Source organism: Podarcis muralis, chromosome 9 (genome assembly GCF_964188315.1).
Source record: "Podarcis muralis chromosome 9, rPodMur119.hap1.1, whole genome shotgun sequence".
NCBI classification, from domain to species: Eukaryota; Metazoa; Chordata; class Lepidosauria; order Squamata; family Lacertidae; genus Podarcis; species Podarcis muralis.
In genome coordinates, this window is record NC_135663.1 from 60,126,947 (window position 1) to 60,138,525 (window position 11,579).

An 11,579-nucleotide genomic window follows, 5' to 3' on the forward strand; every position below is an offset into this window, starting at 1 on the left:
AGCGTATGTAACCCGAGGTACCACTGTACTTAGTTTCAGAAGATGGAAGAAGCAACAGTGAAAAATTCACATTTTCTGCCTACAATATGTTTGCAGCCAGAATATAAATATTGTGGTCCTTTTGTAGGCATCATTTTAAGCAATACATTTACAGGAGAAGGAACCTTCAGTGAGAATGAACAATTTCAGCCAACAACAATTGTTTCTATTTTATCTGACTTCCGTACCTCACAACCAGGCTAAAATCTTAATAGCGGGAAACGAACCTTTATCAAATAGGCTTAACGACTGTACTCTGCACTGAGTGCTGGAGAAAGAACCGTGCTGCTTTGGGAATATACTACCATATGTGGTGGGGTTGCCCAAAGATTCAAGTTTTTTGGGGATAACTTGTGGGTAAAATGTAGCAAATTGGTTAACAAACAAAACTATACTATACAAAAACGTTAATCTTTTTATTGGTAGCAGCAAGACAAATAATAGCAAAGCACTGGATTTAAGAAAAAAAGAATTGTAGAACTATGTCTGGAATAAATCACCAGTGAAGAAACTAACCAGATGTTAAGATGTCTCGAGTATGAAGATGATTTTGTGGACCTGTAGGTTTTCAGTGGGTGAAAAGATCGAAATTCTTCCCTCCATACATAGCACAATCTATTGTGGTGAAGGTAAGAACATTGTAGCCATCTCTGTCAAATCCTAATGTGTAATGTACCACATGATACTGTTTTAAGGGTTATGGGGATTTGTTTAAAATATATTAAAATGTGAACCTTTCATAGCCACTGTTATATAGCACCATGTAAGCTATTGCCTGAAATGGGGCCTCGTAGTCCATATCTGCTTCAGAAGTTCAGATGAAACTGCTGTGCTTCAGGTACAAGAAGTTCCAGGGTAAGTTAACCACCCTTTGCCATCTCTTCGGTAGTGCCTTTTCCTCCCCTGTACCTGTCCACAAATGTATATGCAGCTAAACCTAGCTACTCTATAACAGCCTTGCCTTTAACTCTGAGATAAGGTTTCCAACAACAGCTGCATTTCCCAGTTCACAAAATACAGATCCCTTGGGAATCTCCTCTGATGTTGGTCAATAGGTGACCATACTCCCTTCTAAAAATGCCATTATCTTATTTTCTCAGCATTTTTGCCTGATAGTCAGTCACCAGAAGCATGTGCGTGTTCTGTGCCCCTTTGGAGCTACTGTAAGCTCATGCTTTGTCAATAAAGAACAAAACTACCAGCCATTTGTCCTCCTTGGGCTGAGTGTGCTCAGGACAACAGGGAACTTCACATCCCATTTGTTTTCATTGGGGGAAGACGCCTTACAATTCTGGCTTGCGTGGAACTGTGTGCATCCAGGGATGCTTGCAAGTTCTTCAGTCAACAAAATAAGAAAAACTATGAACGTCTGCGGCCAAAATCTTGGACTGAGTAGATAAAATGAGAGGACTAGAGAGCAGAAATGGAAAACAAGTGTTGCACACATACCCAGAGTTTGTCTAGAAGCTAAAGGGCTTGGGCAATATGAGCTCAAAACTGATGCTTAGATGTAAAGGCACTAGAAGTAGTTGTGTCGCTGCGCCTCAGTTTGCTGTCGCTTAAAAGGTGGTTGTGATGACAAGCAAGCTGGAGAATAGGCCACTTTGGGGCATTAAAGTGCTATAGAAATGGTGAATCGAAACGCCACGGAAAAAAGTTACGCATCTGTTTAATATGGTATTAGTGGCCATGTGTTCCATTGGCAGTGACACATTGGCTATGATACATAGACATGCAAACGAGTGGCATGGATTTTGAAAAAAATAAAAACCTGAAACTGTCTAAGGTAGCCTTGGGCAGTTAATGAAAGAATGGAATGATGGAGGGGGTTGAGATTACACTCGCACATTAATCTGTCTTTTTTAAAGGTGGTGTGTTGTTTCTGTACCCAGCAAAGATGTATGGGTCAGTTCACATTGAAACCGTGCAACTTGTGACCTATTTGTAGAGTTGCCAAGCAGAATGTTGGATGAATGTCCCAGCAGCCTGCGGCATTGGGGCCGGGGCAAGGTAAGGCCAGTGGAGACAACTGTGACCCCTTCTAAACATTTTCCTTGATACAATATCTTTTCAGGGCTTATATTAATTGCAGCTGAACAATTAAGGCAAGATTTCATGCATATTTACCAGGCAGTGAGACCCACTGAACACAAAGTAAATGCGCACAAGAGCAGATGGTATGCTTGCTATATAAACCAATAATTGGCTTTGATTTTAGCACATGCTGTGAAATATTGCACCGTATGCTTCAAGATTCACAACATTTTAGAGGTATTGTATCATGGGGATATAGTGCAGCTTTTTGTTTTGCCATCGTAACCAGTTCTGTAGTAATAGTTCAACAGTTTGGTGCAGAACCAAAGGAGTTAATAGTAATTCATCTGAATGCACTGGAAAGCTCTTAGTGACATCAGCACTGTTATACATCCCAGCAAGCCTAACGTCCCTTGAGACTATTGTTATAATTTATTACTAGAAAGACAGGAGCAATTAAGGACAGAGTGCTGTATTTCTAAAGGAACAAAGGAATGGGAAAGGTTAGTCATAGCTCTCAGCAGTGAGGTCAAGAGGGAGCAGTCTGCAATGCACTGATGCACTGAGTCAACATGTCAGGTAGTACATTGAATCCAGTGGCCATATGGCGGCTTTCCTTTTCAGGTGGAAAGGAGGGCAGGCTCTTCCTTTCCCTTTGGCATTTATGCAGAAATCTCTCATCTGAATGTCCTTTGTGTGCAGTACTGTTTTACCTTCATGCACAGAGTATTGAGTTGTTTTTGCCACGCTGGTGCAGGAGACAAGAAACCCAGAAGAATGTAAAGGGAAATATTTTGTGGGACTTTCCCTGTTTGGTGGCGCTGTGGGTTAAACCACAGAGCCTAGGACTTGCCGATCAGAAGGTCGGCGGTTCGAATCCCCGCGACGGGGTAAGCTCCCGTTGCCCGGTCCCTGCTCCTGCCAACCTAGCAGTTCAAAAGCACATCAAAGTGCAAGTAGATATATAGGTACCGCTCCAGCAGGAAGGTAAACGGTGTTTCCGTGTGCTGCTCTGGTACACCAGAAACGGTTTAGTCATGCTGGCCACATGACCCGGAAGCTGTACGCCGGCTCCCTCGGCCAATAAAGTGAGATGAGTGCCACAACCCCAGAGTCGGCCACGACTAGACCTAATGGTCAGGGGTCCCTTTACCTTTACCTTTAAGTGGCCCACACCAACTAGGCTCAGTGATTGTAGCTGATGACCGAATCCATCCCTCCAGATCTTGGATTCCAACTCCCTTCATCCCTGGTCATTTGCTAGAGCAACTGATGAGAGTCCAGCAACATCTGGGTAGCCATAGGTTCTCCACCCCACCCCTGGATTTTAATCTGTTAGAACTATTTGGCATGGTGGCTCCTGTTAGAAGATGGATCGATGTGTCATCTTGAGCCAATAATGAGGCTATAGGTTTTGATGGCACCTGAGTGACATTGTATCATAATTAAGAGTGCAGTGATGGATTAAAGGTTTTCTCCAGAGCTCCATAACGTTTTGATCATAACTTCCCATTCCTGTTCATTCTTAAAACAGATTTGAATTAGAACAAGGGTCATCAAGCTGTCTTCATAAATTCAAGAGGGGGTGAGGGACAGCATTCTCTGGAGCTAGCCTTTTATTTTTATATAGCAGCAGTCACAGGTTGCTTGCTGGCTCCTAGTCGAATCCAGATTTTTCACCTATTCTCCAAAATGCCTAGACCTTCTTAGAGAAGTGGAGTTTTTTAAGGGGGGGGGGGGGAGAGAAAGAGGCCACCCTTATCTGCAAATAAATCTCTTATAACATCTGCTCTCACAAACTCGGGTTTCAGTAGAGTTTAAGAGCATCTCACACTCCTCACTAGCTCTTGGCTTTTAATCTAATTCATACAGATATTAGTATAGAACCCTGCTTCACAATAACATTTTTGTACATGAAGATACCTTTGCAGAGGAGAATAAAAGTTGAATGTAATGTTGAACTGTACAATTATTTTTGCAACATAAATATATCAATTAGTATGGCTGACTGCTAATTTTCCTGGGTGCACATTATTTTCCTTGGGAAAAACTAAGCTGAAGTCATCTTTAATATAGAAGCAAATAAATATTTATCCCTAAATGCAAGCTTTACAGCAAGGAATATGCAAGCAAATAAAAATAACACTCATGAAATATTACTCGTCTCCCCCAGGCCTACAGCCATATAGTTCTATTCTGAACATATGAACACAGAGATTCTGATGTTCATTTTATGGTATATTTGGCTTGTATGCTCTCGTTCCGTCTCTTTCCACATTAGGTACGTGTGCTTTGGGAAAGGACACAACAGAGGGAGCTATTGCTTTCCTTTTGTAATCTCTAGATTTCTGGTTGAGTTACAGAGACTTCTTTGTTTCATTTTTTCAGATGTTGGGCACTGTCTTGTGCATCAAGTGTTCATGTTGTATCTCCCCTTCCTCACATTTTAAACTTTGTCAGAATAATGTGGCCACTTACTTTTACTTCAACAGCAGTGTCAGAATTATTTCCATTCTAGAGGTGCATTATTAATCTTACATGAGGCAGGAACACACTACGAAACCTGTAAAAGCACCACGTTATCTTTACATCCTCTTTAGTTATACCTAAACTGCTGTTGCTTTTAGGTGAAAGGATGCCACCCCATTTACATATCCCATTGTCTTCCCCTTGCTGCTCCTAAGGAGCTTGCTGATGATCTCTTGACCAAATGTCTCAAGATTCCTGAAGCTGAATGTTCTGCCATGGACTAACAGCAATGTTGGTGATAATCACGTTTTCACCCAGGCATCAGCTTAACAGAATCATACCATCTTTAAATTTGGGATTTGGCAAAGAAATAGGATGGTCTTCTTAGGGTTTTATTAATAATAATATTAACATGCACCTCTGAGAACAGAGCCTGCCAGTTTTTATCACTGGGCTCTGTTGCGTGTTCTTAACAGATGGTAATTAACCTGAACATGCAGACTAAACACAGGCTAGTTTTACTTTTCCCAGTAGAATTGTAAAAAGTAGCCTGACAGATTAGAACAGGCAGGAAACTGACTGTTCTCTAAAATGGCATTAAATTTGAATGTCCCTTAAATGCCCCCTTGAAAGCAGCAGTGCCTGTTAGTTCCTTCTCTTACAACTTCATTGGGGTGTATGTATCTATATTTAATAATATTCTACACAAATTAATGATCGCCCACATGTTTATAAGCATGCTCCACGCAGCCAGCATAACATTTAGAACAGTGCTTTATGCACAAATTCCATGTTGCCAAGCCAGTAATATGCATGCATGCAACGCTTTGAGAGCAGCAATGCGAGTTTATTTTAAAGGTATATCCTGGATCTTTGGCAAGTTGAGAGAAGGCTATATTGAACCTTACAGGAGAGGAAGTGAGAAGTAATGGAGGGGTGAGCAGTGAGAATCCATCAAGGAGAATTCTGCATAAATTCACAGGAAGGAAAAATGGCAAGTACCAAGAAAGGGTTACTTGGGGACAAAGAAGCTTGCCTTGATAAAGTGGTCCGATACTGATCTGTGCGTCAGTATGACTTGTCCCTATACAGCCTTTCCATTTTTGACGTTTTGTTCCTAGCATTTCAATGTCCCCAGTCTCAACAGGACTTTTGGATGGCAAAACAACAATGGGCAAGGAACATGTGCTTTGGACTAAACACATCTCCTTAATTAAAAAGACACGCTCCGCGCTGTTCTTCGGTGCTACATCCTGTGCATCCTCGCTCTTCATCAAATCATGCCCCTCTTCCTTGACTTGATAAGCCTCTCCTTCAGACCTCCTGATTCATCAATGGCTTTGCTGGCTCAAGGCTTTCCTTTGAGCCAAGAGTCATCGGGGCTCAGCTCCAGAGCCTGTTTCCAGTGCCAGACTTCTTCCACCAAGGACATACTCGGTAGTAATAAAAATAGTTACCGTATTTTTCGCTCTATAAGACGCACCAGACCACAAGAGGCACCCAGATTTTGGAGGAGGAAAACAAGAAAAAAAAACACCTGAATCTCAGAAGCCAGAACAACGAGAGGGATCGCTGCGCAGTGAAAGCAGCAATCCCTCTCGCTGTTCTGGCTTCTGGGATAGCTGCGCAGCCTGCATTCGCTCCATAAGACGCACACACATTTCCCCTTACTTTTTAGGAGGGAAAAAGTGAGTCTTACAGAGCAAAAAATACGGTACTTGGAGCATCTACAGAGCATATTTCATGCCCAGTGGCTAGAAGGAACTAGCACACATGTAGGATCTTAAGTAAAAGGATATTATGCTTTGTCCTTGAGCCATTTATTATACTGTGTGCATGGGGAGGTGTGTGTATTAAAAATTCCCTCTCAAAAAGAGAGGATATAATCCTAAAGTACAGATATTTCTGCAAATATCAAGTTACATTACAATACCTAATAACTTGAACCATGATTATATTATAAATTAAGCATATTCTTCACATTTTCTGCATGGTCTTCTCCCAGCTTACCCAGACAGCTACAGGGGGGCTAGCCGAGTTTTTTTGCACCAGGGGGAGCCTCCAGAGAGGTACCACTGAGGCTCCCAGCCTCTGTGTGTGTGTACACAAATGTGCGTGAGGGGGTGCCAAAATGGGTCTTTGACCCAGGTGAAATAAAGCCTAGTTTGGCCCCTGCATACACATATAAGACCCAATCTAGTTGCCATTGTACAGTGGTACCTCAGGTTAAGAACTTAATTCGTTCCGGAGGTCTGTTCTTAACCTGAAACTGTTCTTAACCTGAGGTACCACTTTAGCTAATGCGGCCTCCCGCTGCTGCCGCGCAATTTCTGTTTTCATCCTGAAGCAAAGTTCTTAACCAGAGGTACTATTTCTGGGTTAGCAGAGTCTGTAACCTGAAGCGTCTGTAACCTGAAGCATCTGTAACCCGAGGTACCACTGTAATTTGTTTCAAAATATATTAATCCTGTATTTTATATTGCTGGAACCCACCTGAGGACCTTCTGGTGAAGGGCAGGTAATAAGACTATTCCTTATCCATGAATGGCTGAAAGGCTCTGTGCTCTTCGCACACACAGCCTTTTTGCTGTTAAACACAAGTCCTACCCACTCTCCATAACTGGGAGCATTACACCACATCTCGTTTGGAAATGACTTTTCCTTTATCATTGTGGATCCTTCACAAGGTAAAAGGTGACATATATTGCCCTTTCGTGGGCCTGACAAAAGTCCTGTGCCCAAGAGCAGTATTGGGCAGGTGGCCATGGATGTAAATGGGAAGAACTGACGAACAGTTTTTAGAACACTGAGTCCTCCTGAGTCACTGTGTTCTCATTTGCTGATTAATAGTAGGATTTAAATATATATATATCAGGAAACCCTTAAATACGTGACAGGCATTCTTAGTGGCTGCAAATGGGTGACGAGCCAACGACACATTAGGGACTGCGAGTGATGAATGAGAATAGGGTCCTTCCTCTGCTCTTAAAAAGGGAGGCAGGAGAGGATAATGGGCATCGTGCTCTAAGTGTCAAGCTACCACACTGCTGTTGGTTAGCTGTACGTATGGACATCTTCTGAATATTTGTCCACAATCAGAGGCAGTTTCAAGGTGGCACCACCAGCCTGTTGGCACTGTGTCCTTTGCTGCCGAGGGTGCCAAAACAAGGCTGCAGAATGGAGCGTGAGAGGCGGGGGATGGATTTTAGCGTTGCACAGTGCACCACTGAAATTTGAGATCCCATAAAAGATGTTGGAGGAAATGATTAATAATAGGACCCACAAAGAGGAGGATGGAATTCCAGGAGATTCCTTGGGATCTTGTTTTTATTATTTATGTTTGATACATCTCTGTCAGGGACACGGATGGCGCTGTGAGTTAAACCACAGAGCCTAGGACTTGCCGATCAGAAGGTCGGCGGTTCAAATCCCCGTAACGGGGTGAGCTCCTGTTGCTCAGTCCCTGCTCCTGCCAACCTAGCAGTTCAAAAGCACGTCAAAGTGCAAGTAGATAAATAGGTACCGCTCCGGCGGAAAGGTAAACGCCGTTTCCATGTGCTGCTCTGGTTCGCCAGAAGCGGCTTAGTCATGCTGGCCACATCACCCGGAAGCTGTACACCGGCTCCCTCGGCCAATAAAGCGAGATGAACGCCGCAACCCCAGAGTCGGCCACAACTAGACCTAATGGTCAGGGGTCCCTTTACCTTTTACCTTTACATCTCTGTAAAACTTTAAGTTGAAAAAGCAAAAAATTAAATTTATTTTTTTAAAATAAATTTGAGAGCCCAACTTCTGTGGCTGCTGCAATCTCCTTTTCCGCCATTTTTAGTTAAGGCCCAATATAGATGTTGCACACCAGACATGGTCAACACCCTCCCTGTTAAAAAGAAAGAGGGATTTAAGAGGTTGCAGCCCTCAGAAAACTGGTGCTGGAGAAAGAGTCAAATGCCCCAATAAGCTTCTTGAAGCTGTGAGGCAACAGCTTGAGGGGATGTGTGTGCTCTGAACCCAGTTCCCTCTCCAACTTTAGGGCTTTCCCATTCAACTCAGCAACTAAAGAAATTTCAAGGGCAGGGCTTGAGTGTCCAAAGCTCAGGGTATTAAAGGACCTTACACTAGTCTATCCCCTGAGCTCTCAACTCAGCATAAGTGTCTGTGATTGTTTTGGGCAAAAGGGAGAGGTAGAATCAATTTCCCACATATGTTTCAGCCCCTGAAGCCGTCGTGTGTGGTGAAGTGCAAGCTGGACAGCCAACCTCTAACCCCTTTTCATCCCAAGCCAGTTAGCACTTCCTTACTGGGGTTAAGGACAGCTACCACTGCAGCCTTCAGTTTGGTTTATCACCAGAACTGCCTTTGTTTGTTTGATTTATTTGTAAACTGCCCTTCCTCCGAAAATCACAGGTTGGTTCACAGCATAAAAATACAAAATGAGAACACAAATTCCATAACCAATAACAAACCAATAACAACCCCCCCCCCAAAAAAAATCATCTTTAAAACACCATAGCTTGTTCAATCAGCCAAAGGCCTGGTTATACAGAAACATTTTTGCCTGGTGCCTAAAGACATGTAATGAATGGGCCAGGCAAGACTCCCGGGGGAGAGCATGGATCAAAGTTTTCACAGAGACTGGCACAGCCCCTCTACTTGATTCTTAGCTCAAGCATAATGCCTGCAGTGGCAGTTCCCACAGCTGGTTTCATGGAACCAGGAAATGGGAGCAGAGGAAGGAAGGAGGATGCTTTGGGGGGAGGGGGGGAGTGGCAGGGCTAAATAACCAATCTAGCCAATGTATTGCTTATAGTGGATGGAGAATTCAACTTAGGTATGGGAGACCTTGGATATGGGAGTCCTACCTCCCTCCTGAACTCCTTTGTTTTGAAAAGGCACCATCTCTCAGCTTCAGGTCCTCTAACTATAGAAGGTAAATCGTTGTAGCCAACCTCAGCAGGTGCAATGAAGATCGGACAGCTCTTTGCACATTTCAAAAGGCTGTTCCATACTCTGTTGGCTTTCCTTGGCCAGTGTAGTTGCTTTCAATCCCAGCTTCAGCCCCCAACATCTATCTCATCATCAACCTAATTTAGTTTACATCCATTGCCATATCTTTGCCTTGCTTGGTCTTCTAAACTGTCAACCTGCAGCTAATAAATCAGTCATTTTACATTCCTTCTTTCCCTGAGAGACTTTTTATTTCTTTTCCTTTGCAGAAACCTCGTTTCCCCCCGGTTAATACCACAACCCCAGCTGGCTCATCAATCTTTTCCTACTTCTCTCTGTGGCACAGTTCTGTCCTCCCCTCAACCTGTCTCTTTTAAACCCTGCAGTTCCACTCAGCTTACATTCCCTAGAGGTGGACAGACTACATAGCATCCACCAAATCTTACACAAACTGAGGAAAGTTTGCTGTCTAACCCTCTGACAGTACCATATCTCCTTGCCAGTGACACCCTGATCACTTTCTCTCCAACCCTCAAAAAGTATTATGCCCACTTTCTAGGCTATATGTAACTCCTGCAATTGGCTGCTCAGAGCCAGTGTTTTTTCCTCCTGACTATGCATATTTGGGGACGCGGGTGGCGCTGTGGGTAAAACCTCAGTGCCTAGGACTTGCCGATCACATGGTCGGCGGTTCAAATCCCCGCGGCGGGGTGCGCTCCCGTCATTCGGTCCCAGCGCCTGCCAACCTAGCAGTTCGAAAGCACCTCCGGGTGCAAGTAGATAAATAGGGACCGCTTACCAGCGGGAAGGTAAACGGCGTTCCGTGTGCTGCACTGGCTCGCCAGATGCAGCTTGTCACGCTGGCCACGTGACCCGGAAGTGTCTCCGGACAGCGCTGGCCCCCGGCCTCTTGAGTGAGATGGGCGCACAACCCTAGAGTCTGTCAAGACTGGCCCGTACGGGCAGGGGTACCTTTACCTTTACCTTTTATGCATATTTACTGTCTCTCCCTCTTACCCCTTTATCATACTCCTTTTAAATTATTCTCTTTGGGAAGGGAGAGAAAGAAAGAAAGAAAGAGGGATGAGATCTCATTCACAAGTTGGACCCTCAAATTTCAACACAAGGCAGAGTTTGGAAAGTTTGCCTGTGGAGGTTTGCCTACTGCAGAACACAAATGTAGTTTAGAACATACAGTACAGTGGTACCTCGGGTTAAAACTTAATTCGTTCTGGAGGTCTGTTCTTAACCTGAAACTGTTCTTAACCTGAAGCACCACTTTAGCTAATGGGGCCTCCCGCTGCTGCTGTGCTGCCGCTGCACGATTTATGTTCTCATCTTGAAGCAAAGTTCTTAACCCGAGGTAATATTTCTGGGTAAGCGGAGTCTGTAACCTGAAGTGTATGTAACCTGAGGTACCACTGTATTTTAATAGTTAGAGAGCTAATTTAACCGAGGGTGTTGCCAGAGAACCTTTGCAAGCTTAATGTGCTGTGTTTGCTGACAAAAACTGCTCACTTCCAATCTGACGTATATTGCTTTTTGTCACATAGTCTAGGGTAGAGTGGTCCAGGACATTGTCTTACCAACCGATCAGCTTCAGTTATGTTGTTACCTGTCAATGTACAGAGTGCTTTCCTTAGGGAGATGTTCCCTATCCCCTGATGGCTCAATCCTTACCCTGCTTGGCTTATTAGATCTAACAGGGCAAGATTGCCTTGTTCTTTTCATTTCGATTTGCTTCTTTCAGTGGGGGCCATGTTTAATCTATACTGAAAGAACCAGTGCTGCAGTGACTGTTCTTGGAGAGAGATTGCACAGACAGCAGCACAACCGATTTGTTTCAGCCAGTTCTGCTTTCTAAGGACAGCTGATTTACCAGAACTGAAGAGATTAACCAGAGCTAAAAATGCCAATAAAACAGCATTGCAGAATAGTGGCTGGCTTCGGACCAGATTTGGCTCACAGGCTGCCTGTTGCACAACACTGCCTGTTTGATTAGCATACCCTTTTTGTGATAGTTTACTACACTGGTTAAGAACTGAGTACTCAGGGTGGTATAGAGATGATTGAATCACTATGTACCGTATTTT